Raw genomic sequence first — 14016 nt, 5'->3', positions numbered from 1 at the left:
ACAACAGATATATGAAAAAGGATAAAGATGTAATAAATTCAAACCGAGAGAAATGAGGGAGAGTAGAAGAGTACTTGAAATGGCGGCCCGAAGCAGAGAAAAGGAAAGAAAAGGAAACGGGAGATGAGAGAGAGGTAAGAAGAAATACATAAATCAAAAGGAAGAGATTAGGACAGAAAAGTAGGTGAAAAATGAGAAGTAATATTCGGACAATCTTGGGCCACGTGCCACCCCCCCCCTCCCCCCCAAAAAAAGCACAGTGATGCAACAACTTTAAACAGAAAGACAAAGGGAGAGGAGAGTAGAAAAAAAGTATTTCCAACATATAACCAGTAGAGAAAAGATAAATGGATGGGAGGAAAATGTAGAAAAGAAATGGAAGATGAAAGATATATAGTGAAAGGGGAAATAATAGTGAAAGGGGAAATAATAATAGTGAAAGGGGAAATTGATGAAATGGAGATAGAAACAGGGATGGAAGGAAGACAAATAATAAAACGATACAGGTCGAGATTGAACTAAATAGGAATAATATACTAAGCATAACGTTAGTACAGCTCATAAGAAGACAAATCAGACACTGGCGAGATAAATAGAATTACAAAATATCTTTAATCTGTTTTATTTGAGAAATGACCAAAGATAATTTACAGAGCAATTACAAACATTTACATTTTACAAAACACCTTTACGTAAAATGACAGGATGGCATGAATTCAACAGTTTGAACATCAGTAAAGGGGAATACATGTATGTGATCAGAATAATACACATTTTTTCACTTAATACAAATGCTAGACACATTTTAGGGGAGAGGTCAAGAATATAAATAAGAAATTAACGTTCAACATCAAAATAATCTCAAGGTGTCTTCAGTATACATGTACATAAAAAATATTCTCTTTACAATGTCAAGCGCTTTGAAACAGCCCAAGGGATTCCTGAGACAGAACAAGGGATTCATGGGGCAGCCCAAGGGATTCATTGTGGAGTGTTGTGGCCAGGTTGATAAGTCTCCGGACTTTAAAACAGAGGATCATGGGTTCAAATCCCAGTCCTCTGGAAGTGTATAGAAACATTATTCATAATGTGTTATGCACTATACAAGAACTGACTATTATTGTTATTATTATTCATTAGACAGTACAAGGGATTCCTGAGACAACCTAAGGGATTCTTTAGACAGCCCAAGAGATTTCTGAGACAGCCCAAGGGATTCCTGAGACAGCCCAATGGATTCCTGAGACAGCCCAAGGGATTCCTGAGACAGCCCAGGGGATACCAGAGACGGTCAAAGAGATTGCTGAGAAAACCCAAGAGATTCCTGACATGGTCCAAGGGATTCCTGGGATAGTCCAATGGATTCCTGAGACCACCCGAGGAATTCCTGAGACTTTACTCTCTTCTCTCTCTATTTTTCTCTCCCTCTTTCTCCTCTCTCTCTTTCCTATTCTTTCTCTAACTCTTCTGTAAATGTACAAAGGAATGTACCAGTACATCTGGACAGCTTTTGACTTTTATGAAATGGTAGAAAATATTGATACTGGTGCTGTAGTACAAAATACATTTCATTTCAGATCCATGACTATTTTTACACCTAAGTTACACAAGAGAGTGGAAGAGTAGAGTCAAACTTTGTCAGCTCCATTTATTACCCGACTTCTGTCTAAATGTATTAACTCTTTGTGCACCGGTCGCCACAGACAAAATCACTCTTTCGCTACATTACTTTCAAGGTGCAACCTTAAGAGGGAATTTGCATGGAATATGCTAGTATAGTTCCAGACAATTTCAGTTGTATTCTGCATGTATTCTCTGATGTATCATTTTATCCTGTACGTATGCCCAAGCAGAGTGAGCGCGCAAAAACCCGAGAACCTGTCCACCCAAAAAAATTGTCGAAAACAGTTCCTCCACGCTGAATTTCGTCAGATTTCAGTGATAGGATAACGACTTTGAAGATCCAACTGGATCAAGCTCTCAAAAGTTTTCAGTGAGGACATGTCTTCTTCAGTAAACCTACTGGATATGGAAAGAGTGTGGTGTTTCAAGGTGCCTTGATCTGCGTTGACTTCATGAACGGTTTTCAGGTTAAAAAATCCGGAAAGAATTTGTGATCGTTGTAATGCCCCTCAAAGCTTTGATTAAGGACCAGCTTGATAGGGCTGCAGAGTTGGGAGTAGTTGCTGCAGCAGACATCAGTGGGAGACTAACCGACAAGCTTTATGAACAATGCTCAAGAAGAAACAAGATTCCAGAAATAATTTTGTGATTGTTGTCATGCCATTCAAAGCACTGATTAAGGACGAGCCTAATAGGGCTGCAGAGTTGGAAGTTGCTGCAGCAGACATCAGTGGGGACTAACCGATGAGCTTCGCCAGCAGTTGTCACATGGTAAGCTGTCTCTGCTGACAACATCTCCCGAGTCTTTGACAGGAGAGAAAAATCAGAATTTCTAAAGTTGGACTGTGTTCAGTGTCTGTGGAGTTTTTGTTGTTGAACATCACTGCGTAACATAATGGTGGCTTTATTTTCTTTCATCGGAACAATGGTAATCTAATAATGAATCAATCGCTTTTTTTAAATTTTGCACACTTGCTGAATTCATTGAATTTAAAGTTGTGAAATCGTTTTATGAACGAAGAGATTTTATGAATATGCATGGAGCAAACTGATGATGTCTCAGCTTATTTCTCTGTATTTTATGAAGTGAGATTAGAAATTTTGTCCTCCAAGAATGAAAAAATCCATAGATTGCTCATTAATGCAACTTATTTTTAAATACATGGATGAATATATGGTTCTGGTCACTGACGAGTAAATATTTACTGACCTGCAGTACCTTGCAATGATTTAGAGTGGGCTGCACACTGTCAGTGTACACATAGTCCTATACTGACACTGATGCTGAATTTATTCAATAATGTACATTTGCATCTCTATTCATTTTCAGAGAGGCCAGTCTTCTGGAAAGACGCAAGCTTTCCAAGAAAATCATGGTCCGCTTGGAGAGCTGCAATCAATTCTTCCAACTGTCCCTGTCACTGCAATGACAGCAACAGCTACAACAGACGTCAGAGGAAAGGTGGATAAGAGCTTAGGAATGAGGAATTACATTACCATTGCCAACTCTCCAGAAAAGCAGAACGTCAAACAAGCTGTGTTGGACACAAAGACAAAGGACTTTGATGAGTTGCTGAAATTTGTCATTGACGAGCACCTTGCAATGAATAAGAGTGGGCTACACACTGTCAGTGTACACATAGTCCTATACAGTACTAATACTGATGCTGATTTTATTTAATAATGTACATTTGCATCTCTATTCATTTTTAAGAGACGCCAGTCTTCTGGAAAGATGCAAGCTTTCCAAGAAAATCATGGTCCGCTTGGAGAGCTGCAATCAATTCTTCCAACTGTCCCTGTCACTGCAATGACAGCAACAGCTACAACAGACGTCAGAAGCAAGGTGGCTAAGAGCTTAGGAATGAGGAATTACATTACCATTGCCAACTCTCCAGATAAGCAGAACATCAAACAAGCTGTGTTGGACACAAAGACAAAGGACTTTGATGAGTTGCTGAAGTTTGTCATCGACGAGCATAAGGAAGGCGGAGCCCAAGGACTATACTTAAAGGTCAAGTCCACCTCAGAAAAATGTTGATTTGATTCAATAGAGAAAAATCAGACAAGCACAATGCTGAAAATTTCATCAAAATCGGATGTAAAATAAGAAAGTTATGACATTTCAAAGTTTCGCTTATTTTTAACAAAATAGTTATATGAACGAGCCAGTTACATCCAAATGAGAGTTGATGATGTCACTCACTCACTATTTCTTGTTTTTTATTGTTTGAATTATACAATATTTCAATTTTTACGAATTTGATGATTAGGACCTCCTTGCCTGAAGCACAACATGTTAAAATAATGGAATTCCATGTGTTCAGGGAGGAATGAAACTTCATTTCACATGACAATGACAAGAAAATCAAAATATTTCATATTTCATATAATAAAATACAAAAGAAATAGTGAGTGATGTCATCAGTTCCCTCATTTGCATACCGACCGAGATGTGCATATCACTGTTTTGTGAAATGAAGCGAAACTTTAAAATGTCATAACTTTCTTATTTTACATCCGATTTAGATGACATTTTCAGTGTTGTGCTTGATGAATTTTCTCTTTTTATTCAAATCAAGTTTTTGTTGGGGTGGACTTGTCCTTTAATTGCCAATCTTCTGCAGCGAACTTTGCCAAGGTCTCTCATCTCTTTGGTCCAAATGTAGCATACATACACCGAGTGGGACATTCAGGATTTAATCACAACAGATATGGGCAACTCAGAAGGAACTATTATAGCAACCATTATATTTGGCATGGCCACGGGTGGATGTCAAAGGAATGGAAACTGCAATCATGATCGGACGGCCATCTGAGCTTGATGACTAAATGGTTTGGATCTGCCCGGGGGGGCCACTTACATTGACGAGTGGATACCATGCGCGACCAAAAAAACACGTAAAAAGGATGTCCTTTTCACGATAGGGCACGTTACGTACGTAACGTGAAAAGGGTGTCAAAAACACAAAAATAATGAAAAAAGGGTATCTATTTCGCTAGGAAAATTACGTGTTTAGGGTCGAATTTGCGGGGATGATAAAACAAAATTAAAATGTTTTATAAAGGATGTCCTTTTAGCCCCAACACTACGTGTTTAGAGTCCTATTTGCGCGAGGTGTAGAAGGTGGAGTCGTACTAAACCAAATAAGGTAAAGTCGACAACCAAAGGACCCGTACAATAAAACATTCCTGTACTTGTTTAGGGGTTCATTTCAGGGAATATTTGCCAAGAGTATCGTTTTGTTTCCAATACTTGTTAAGGGTAGGGTTTCACACGCCAATACTTGTTAAGGGGTGCATTTTCAGAATATGGAAATTACGTGTTTAGGGTGCTTTTCGAGACCCCATGGTCGCGCATGGTATCCACTCGTGAATAGAAGTGGCCCCCCCCCGGGGGTATCTGCAGATGGCAGGAAGGATTTGGGGAGATGGTAAAAAGAGTGTGTGCCTGACGTTGAGCTACCCTGAAGAAATTGTCGATAGATGAATTTTGAAGGTTTTTGCTAGGAAAGGAATGCAAGAGAGGTGTCATCAACGACAACTACATATTGTCCAGCAGTGATGAAATCATGAAAAACACACTTTTTTGAGGCGGACAGGTATTGCTCAGTACTGCATGCTCACTCAGCTTGGGCGTATGTACAGGATGGTATGATGAGTCAGAGAATAGAATTCAATTCAAATCATTTAGAACTAGACTATGACTAAGCTAAATAGCTTTTGATTTGTTTAATTATTGTACAGAAAAGCTTCTCTGTGTACACAGTACAATGCGATGCTCACATCACTATTGTGTACCTGTGTACCGAGAACAGATTAATGCGACTTGAGTCAAACATGGCTTGACTTGAGTCAAATAAAGCAGGCAAAGAGTTGGTGTGTGTTTAAGATTCATTAGGACCGTTATCCATAACATAGAATATGAACAGTGATTTGATTTCTTGGGAATGACACTTGAATATATTTTACTTTCAACTTATTTGGCAGAAATATTTAAGTAGCAGACTGAACCTATAAACTCAAAACTTTAAAAAGTGATCTGTCGTTAATCTTTGACATCTTTTCATCGAAACTTCACCAAAAGTTTTATCTATTTCTCCTGCTTTATAATATTGAAAAAAAATTAGCTCAGAGCAAATATCCACTTTAAAAAAAGCATGGGGATTCAAATCCCACAACAAGCAAACCCCTTCTTGCAAGGCACTAATCTGAATTTGCCACTCTCCAACCAGATTTCAAATGGGTACCCAGAATTGATGATGGATGCAAAGGGAAAGAGGAAAAAAAATCATACCAGTAAGTGGCGCCTCACTCTGCTATGCAGGTGAGACAAAAACAGGGGCATGTCCTAATTTTCGCCCACTTCTACCTTTTGCACCTAATATCCTACTTTTGTCCTAAATTTAGCTCCACCTGAATTTAGCGCTTGTTTTTCCCCTTTTTCACTATAGTACTTACAATTGAAAGCCTATGCCTATTAACCACATCAAAGCTGAAACTCAGAGCCCATACAGGTTTTAGAATTGATTTTCTATCAACTACAACATATTTTCATAGGTGCCGTCAGAAAGATCTCCAGTGGACAATTTAAGACGACAAATATATTACATGTAATATATTTGTCGTCTAAAATGTAAAATGAGAACATACAGATATGTACTAACCTTAACATAGTTGGCCCTATCAGCCTGGTAGGGCCAACTATGTTAAGGTTAGTACATATCTGTATGTTCTCATTTTACATTTTCTTCATATGAAACTCTGGCGAAGACGTTATCATGGTTATTTTGGTTTCTAAAAGGAAATGAAAACATGGCGAAACATCCTAAGGTTTTTAGATGGTACATGTATTGATGGAAAATGTCAACCATGTATGTTTAGAATTTATTTTCTATCTAACTTCAACATATTTTATTTAGATACCGTCGGAAAGATCTCAAATGGACAATTCAAGGCAACAAATATATTATATGACATTGGGGAGGTGCAGCACAATGCACCGAATCAGCTCGGTGGGGTCAACTATGTCAAGGTTAGTACATATATATCTATAATAATTTTTTATACCTCAAATTTGCAAACTGCCTCTATATCTGTATGTTCTCATTTTACATTTTCTTCATATGAAACTCTGGTGAAGACGTTATCATGGTTATTTTGGTTTCTAAAAGGAAATGAAAACATGGCGAAACATCCTAAGGTTTTTAGATGGTACATGTATGATGGAAAATGTCAACCATGTATGTTTTAGAATTTATTATCTATCAACTTCAACATATTTTTTTTAGATACCATCGGAAAGATCTCAAATGGACAATACAAGGCCACAGATATATTATATCGTCGCCTCGCCGGCAGAAGGGCCCTAACATGAAATTTTGTGCCCAAAATCGATTTTCGGTTTTTCACTTCATTCGATAGAGTTTTGAAAGCTCTTTCATATTATCTAACCCAGATCATCCAAAACGACGTAACAATTACGTAATCATCAATTGAAAAAGGGCCCTAGCATCTCCACAGCAAGTTTTCTTCCCAGCAGAAGGGCCTTCGCAACACAATGCGCATGCGTATAAAATTAGGTCTTTTTGCTGTACCGCGAAAATTCGACTCTTGTTCCCGGTAGAAAGGCCCTAGAAACACGTCAGCGGGTGCTGCATCTCCGGTAAGCAAAATAAACTGCTATTTCTTTTCAGAAAATGATGAAAATATGTTTTTTTTTTCAATTTCCAACATAACTTTAGGCTTATAGCTTATAGAAGAGAAAACAATTTAAACAGTGCCACATTAAGTAGAAAATCAATGATTTGCGTTTATTTGTGAAATCGTCCGTATTATCGGTCCCATTCATTTCTTTTCGTGTAACTGTAGGGCCTTACTCTTGGATTCTAATTTTTTGTGTTTGAGGTAATCCATCCAGCCTAGAATCAGGTGAACGAAGGCCTAGACACTAACGGTGAGAGTGGTGTTGGCTCAGTCGGTAACGCGTCTGCCCGTCGAACCAAAGATCGTGGGTTCGAGTCCACCCCGGGCGGATGAGTGAAGCCAGTGCGTTGTGTGTAAACGTCTCTCCCATGTTTCATAGATGCAGGCTATGTTACAATGGAAAACACTCCGTCCCTCGGATAGGACGTTAAATGGAGGCCCCGTGTAGAGGAGAGTCACCATCTTTGCACGTGAAGAACCCACTGCACTATTCGTATAAGAGTAGGGGAAACCCCGGTGTAGTGGTCCACCTGCATTCCCCCAATCAGTTATATCGGGAGGAGAGACCTGCGGGTCATAGTGATTCAGTTCGCTTTTCGCCTCCCAGGCACAGGTGACGCCAAACAAAAAATAATAATAATAACACTTTTAGTGTAAGTTGAGTAGAGAGCGAGAGTGGAGCCAATTAATCATGTGTGGATCAGTTTGTGTACCGTACTACAACTTATCTGCTGTTCTAACTAAGATAAGTTTTTTTTTCATAAGCCAATAAATATAGTCATATAGAGCCTAGTACGTTACCACTCCTAGTACCAATGAGGTCAAAACATAACAGTATTGACCTCATAGGCGGCACGATCGCATATAACAGGGTAGTGCATTTGTGGACACACAAATGCACACAATGATAACGACAAGGCTTGCCGCCAGGGTGAGTTGTCTTATTATTTTCTTCTTTTTTTCTTTAAAGTTACAAAAAATTTTTTAGTGGAATTAATGATTGATTATTGGACTTTAGATATCCAAAATTATATCTAAGTTATATATTTTCATAAAATTCATGTGAATTTTGTGAAATAGTGCTTGAAAATCCGACTACTCTGGCGGCTTTTCTCCACGTTATTGAGGTCCTAATGTCCCCTAGAGTGTACGTTACATAGATCTGCAATGTTTATGGGTAAATAGGCTTCAGTAGCTTTTGTGTGTGTCAACACTCCTTTTTCCAGTCTAGATCATTCATACATGAGACTTGAGAGGAAAATAAATATTTAAAATTTTGCTTTCAAATCTAAATCCTCAAATTTTTGGCACAGCCCGTATGTTGTATGAGTGGCACAGCCCAGACTGCCGGAGTCCCTGAATCAGGTAGACTACATGTTATCTAGCAAATTTAATCTTGTTTAGTCTAAAACAATTTTGTTGTGTTTCTGACTGGTGCAACAGTGAATGTTATTACTGTTAGACACATTCCACATAGGCATGGGACTATATTGTAGTATGAGTGCGTCTGGATCTAACTTAACAGTAGTGGTAGCAAATGGCAAAATGAAAGTTGGCATGAACGCTTGTGCCTTGCAAAATGCGCTAATTTTACGGTTGTTGCCATGATTTCGACCATGGACTAACGCAGGTTTAGGTAAATTGATTTGCTTAAACATGCGTTAGTCCATGGTCGAAACCATAAGCGTAAAATTATTAGACTTACATTCACTACATCTAGATAGTATGCTATCAAGAATTTTCTTGAACGTTAGATTTTCTTAACTACAGGCAATTCCATGGATCCAAACAGGGAGCTTCTGATCCGGTGGGATAGGGATAAGACTGAAAATGTTGTCCCGTTCAAAGACCTGGTGTGTCATGGTCCTTTTAGAGGAGGTGTGCCAACTGTTGGCTCCTGTGTACTGATGCCTTGGGGGAGGGAGAGATGGTGTGGAACGGTGCTGGCGGTCACTGGACTGGAAGAATCAGATTCTGATGAGGATGACGACGCGCCACTTTCCAGGTTTAGAGGTGAGTGATCACACTATATAGTCGTATTAAGTTTTTGCTATGAATTGAGTATTGCTTAACTGCATATAATTATTGCTTTTTCTTTTTTGTAATGGTTATTTATTTATATTTTGCCAGAGGACAATAAAAAAAGAGTGATTTCCTTTATTTTGCCAATCTTGCCTACTGTATAGTGGATCTAAGTTGTGAGTGTATTTGTTGGAAAAGACAAACAAATTGGGATCACCATTAAAAAAAATGTAATATTGCACATATTATCAACAGAAGCAGTGGTGAAGGATTCTAGATCCGCTGGACTGGAGGAATGAGATTCTGACGAGGATGATGCCGTGCCACTTTCCAGGTTTAGAGGTGAGTGATCACACTATATAGTCATATGAAGTTTATCTTAATATGACTATAATGTCATAGTCCTTTTAGAGTATTGAGTATTGCCTAACTGAATATAATTATTGCTTTTTCTTTTTTGTAATGGTTTTTATTTCTTTATATTTTGCCAGAGAACAATTAAAAAAAAGAGGACAATAAAATAATAAGTAATTTCCTTTATTTCGCCAATCTTGCCTACTGTATAGTGGATCTAAGTTGTGAGTGTATTTGCTGGAAAAGACAAACAAATTGGGATCACCATTTAAAAAAAAATGTACAGGGGAGACAGTGGGGATGGAGTAGGAGCGGATGAAGCAAAAGAGCTCATGGGCGAATTCATGCTACAGAAAAGTCAGTGCAGTAGCATGACGGTCTTCGCCCGTGAGCTTTTGAAGCGTCACATACCAGACGACGTATTAATTTCGAAGCAACTGTACTGGTAAATCGAACAAACTATCAAACAGCGAGGATGGACGTACGGCAAATCGACCCCACCGTTCTCTCTTCTTGCATGGACACTGCTTGCAAAATGTACGATGTCCCTGCTGAAGAGAGCGTGGTGGCATTTAGAACAATGAAGCAATCAATCGATTCATACTGCCGAAATAAATACAGGTCATTCTTTAACAAATAAACACAAAGGTCACATAATCAAGGTCAAATTACAGATTTTACAGATTAACAAAGAGGTGGAAGATCAGCCAGATATGGTGAGTGAGCTGATAAAGATAAGAAGGCTTCTGACCCGTATTGTTGGATTGCTGGAGGGTGGGAGGGCTAGTTAGGGGTGGGGAAGGTAGGGGGACAGATGAGACAGTGGGGATAGAGTAAGAAATGGTGGCACATAAAAACTCATGGGTGAAGAACTCATGCTACAGAAGAGTCAGTGCAGTAGCATGACAGTCTTTAGAGCTTTTGAAGCATCGAATTCCTGATGATATCCTCATCCGGTGTAATTGCCTCGGGGAAGTCGAACAAATCTAATCGTGAAGACGTGCAGCAGGCTTCTGATCTGTATTGTTGGATTGCTGGAGGGTGGTCGGGGGTCAGTCTGGGGTGGGAAAGAACGGATGAAGCAAAATAGCTCACTGACAAAGAACTCATGCTACTGAAAAATCGGTGCAGTGGCACGACAGTCTTCGCCTGTGAGCTTTTGAAGTGTCGAATTCCTGATGAAATCCTCATCCAGAGTAATTGTACCGGAAGAGTAACAAACTATCATGGCGTGCAGAAGTCCAGCCAATCGACCCCACCCTTCTGTCTTCTTGCATGGACACTGCATGCAAAATGTACAGTGTCCCTGCTGAAGAGAGAGCGGTGGCATTTAGAAGTATGAAACAATCAATTGATTCATACTGCTGAAATGAATATAGGTCATTCTTTAACAAATAAACACAAAGGTCACATAATCAAGGTCAAATTACAATCCAAATTACAGATTTTACAGATTAACAAAGAGGTGGAAGATCAGCCAGATATGGTGAGTGAGCTGATAAAGATAAGAAGGCTTCTGACCCGTATTGTTGGATAGCTGGAGGGTGGGAGAGGGCTAGTTTGGGGTGGGGAAGGTAGGGGGACAGGGGAGACAGTGGGGATAGAGTAAAAAATGATGGCAAACAAAAACCCATGGGCGAAGAACTCATGCTACTGAAGAGTTAGTGCAGTAGCATGACAGTCTTTAAAGCTTTTGAAGCGTCGAATTCCTGATGAAATTCTCATCCAGAGTAATTGCACCTGGAAGTCAAACAAACTCTCTAATCGTAAAGAGGTGCAGCAAATCGACCCCACCGTTCTGTCTTCTTGCATGGACACTGCATGCAAAATGTACGGTATCCCTGCTGAAGAGAGCGTGGTGGCATTTAGAACAATGAAGCAATCAATTGATTCATACTGCTGAAATTAATATAGGTCATTCTTTAACAAAAAAACACAAAGGTCACATAATCAAGGTCAAATTACAGATTTTACAGATTAACGAAGAGGTGGAAGATCAGCCAGAAATGGTGAGTGAGCTGATAAAGATAAGAAGGCTAATGACCCATATTGTTGGATTGCTGGAGGGTGGGAGGGCTAGTTAGGGGTGGGGAAGGTAGGGGGACAGGGGAGACAGTGGGGATAGAGTGAGAAATGATGGCACACAAAAACTCATGGGCGAAGAACTCATGCTACTGAAAAGTCAGTGCAGTAGCATGACAGTCTTCGCTCGTGAGCTTTTGAAGAGTCGAATTCTGGATGAAGTCCTCATCCGGAGTAATTGTATGGGGTAGAGCAGCAAGTTATCGCAACAAGACGTCCAGCCAATCAACCCCAATGTTCTGTCTTCTTGCATGGACACTGCATGCAAAGTGTATGGAGTCCCTGCTGAAGAGAGAGCGGTGGCATTTAAAACTATGAAACAATCAATTGATTCGTACTGTCTTAATAAATATAGGTCATTTATGAACAAGTAAACACAACATCCACCCAAAATCATATGACACTCCAAATTACAAATTTTAATGTACTCATCCACTCCTGCTTAGAAATAAGGTGTGTTAAGATTTCTCTTATACTTATTTGTGAGATGTGCATGAAAGAGAAAATTATTCTCCAATTTTGTTTCAGACAATAAGGAGTACCTGGAAAGTGCAGATGTGGAATACAGGAAGGCAGAAGCGAAGGTACACAACAAAATAAAACCATTTTCCCAGTACATTTCAATTAAGTTCCTCGTTCTGACCCTACTACCATTTGTCATGGTGTCGGAAGAAATTGTGACAATAATATCAAGCTTTTAATTCATCCAACGACAGCGCTACAGAAATCTCTGTGACAAGGGAAAAAGGGAAAATAGATATCAGATCTTCTGGTAGGCCTACACTTTTCCAAACAACAAACAAGCAAGCAAGCAACACTAACAAAATGAATACGAAAGAAAGTTCTCATAGAAAGTTTTGGAAACATTTCTTTCCGCATAATTCTCTGAAGAGCAAAGGAGAGGGAAAGAAGGACAATAAGAGAAAGCACGCGGTCAATTTTGCAACAGGTACCGGTCCTTGTGCATTCCTAAATCCGTGTCTAAATTCTGGATTTTAGCATTAAAAAAATATTTGATTGCAACAGACCAGGGTCCTCTAACACAAGGGATAGCAAGTGATAGTATGCTTGATTTTTACGATTGATTGTACATTGTATTCAATGCAATCAATTGTGAAAATTTCTTCAATGATTATTGCTAAGATTTGTGTTACCGAGACTGATCTGGGGCCCGTCTTACAAAGAGTTGCGATTTATTCAAACAATCGCAACTATGAAAAGCTAGCAAAGTCAACATAAAATTCATGTTTGCTAAAAAAAGATTTAGTTATGAATGTATATCCATGAATTCATTGATCTTTTGACAGTTCAGTTTTTTCTCCTTCCTTTACAAAGGATATTTTACAAATTTCCTGGAGAAAAATTATGACACTGATGGATTTCCACAGAGTTAATTGATCAGAATAATTTAAACTCTTTGTAAGACAGGGCCCAGGTCCAGTCTATTACATAAGGGTCTAGATATACTGCCAACTGCTCCTACAGAGTTTCACACTGGGATTTAGTATATACAGAACATTTAACAAAGACATCTGGGTCCCCTATTAAACACAAAGGTTATTGTAGCGGTTAATCAGAGACACACGTTTGATTTTCATGATTGGTTACACATTGCAGTCAATGAATTCAATCGTAAGTGTTCTACCATCATTGCTAAGCTTTGTGTTACGGGACCCTGAATCTATATGTTTCAACATTCCTGAAGTTTGAATTTTAAGTTAGATACCATATTTTTAATCATCATGAACATATCAAATGTTTTGGTGAGAAAATTATGCCTTTGTCCACCCTGTCCTAATTTCTTTTCTCTATTCAACTATGAAGACAAAGGGTACTTGAGAATACATGTATCTTGATAGGTAAACACCTTATTGGTGTCAAATTTCTCATGATGCCTGGCACACAGTCGTTAATAAGACAAATAAAAAAAATTGTTCATATTTTCACCTCCAATTTTAGGAAAAAGATGTAAGCTGTGAACATGATGATGGCAGTGGAAAAGTAAGTTGGTACTCACGAGCAGGGAGTTATTTTTACGTCAAGTTTTGATATTATTAATCTAATAAGGCAACAATTTAGATATGGGAATTTCAAAGAAATAAAGAAATTGCTCACAACAAAAGTTATGAAATTTCGAACGACATTAAACTCTTCAAACCACTATCTTGTTATTTCACTACACACTGCATCTCGGTTGATATGAAAATATCTGTATGAATATTCCATCAT

Source organism: Lytechinus variegatus, chromosome 9 (assembly GCF_018143015.1).
Source record: "Lytechinus variegatus isolate NC3 chromosome 9, Lvar_3.0, whole genome shotgun sequence".
NCBI lineage: Eukaryota > Metazoa > Echinodermata > Echinoidea > Temnopleuroida > Toxopneustidae > Lytechinus > Lytechinus variegatus.
The sequence above is the reverse complement of the archived record's forward strand: the minus strand, read 5'-3'. Positions refer to the sequence as shown.